The following is a 1,065-nucleotide window of genomic DNA, read 5'->3' as shown; positions in this document are numbered from 1 at the left end:
GCACGCTCCCCGCCGCTCCCCCGGCGGAGGGCGGTGTTTTTAGCAGCCCTCCTCCTCTCCCCATCCAGCCGAGCCCTCCAGATCCCTCCTAAAAGGGGCTATGCTGCCGGCGGTGCGCGGATGCTCATCAGAACATCCCTGCCCCCTGGGATCCATGAGCGAGGGGGAGAAACTTACTCCTTTATAGCTTTATTTTCACCTTTGGCTGATGAAATTGCAGCTCACCGGTGACCTGCACAACAGAGGTACTAAAGATCGTCAGAGATGCTGAAACACAGCCAGCTTCATCAGCAGAGACAGCTCGGCATTTACTCTAGACATCATCATACAGCTCGTGGCTACTTAAGCCAAAAAAAAAAAACCAAAAAAACGCAATGTGTGATACTAAATACATGGAGAGGGGAGAGAAGAGCAGGTTTGTGCTCTTGACTGTTCCCTGAACAAGCTAGTTGTAAAAAACCTGATGTCGCAGCTCCATGGTACATGAAGGGCTTTGCAGAAGAAGGTGTTAAAAGGGCTGCACCAGTGTTGAGAACATGTTGTGCATCCCTCTGGGAATCAGAGTGCCAGTGGAGTAAACAGGATGGGAGTGCCAAAGGGTAGAAGAGATGCTGTCTTTTTATTCAGCCCTTTGAGTCACTAACATGGCAGGTCTGCACAGCAGGCAAAACTGCCTGCTCCAAGCTGTGATATGCTGCTGTTTAACTCTTTGGAAACATGGGCCAAGATTTACCAATACAATTCGCTGCTTGTACCAGGAATTAGCACTAGTTCAGGTATGATTACAGTTGTGAATGGCACACATTTATTTCCTTTGCAGATAAAAGCTTTTGGTTTTCTCAAAGGTGAAAATGAAGCATATGAAAATTAAGAATTTCTTTTCCATGGCAAAAAAAAAAAAAATCACCATGTGGTTTCCTTCTGATTCAATATGGGAAGGATCTAAAAAAACTTCCTGTGTACAGAAGCCCAGCAGCTGATTAAACCTGATGTAATTTGTATTACAGCCATCACTGCCCACTCCTGAAAGCTGTTATAAAATTGTCATGTCCCTTTTAGTCAAGA

Source organism: Geospiza fortis, unplaced genomic scaffold (genome assembly GCF_000277835.1).
Source record: "Geospiza fortis unplaced genomic scaffold, GeoFor_1.0 scaffold55, whole genome shotgun sequence".
In the NCBI taxonomy this organism is placed as follows: Eukaryota; Metazoa; Chordata; class Aves; order Passeriformes; family Thraupidae; genus Geospiza; species Geospiza fortis.
Note: the sequence above shows the minus strand (reverse complement) of the source record.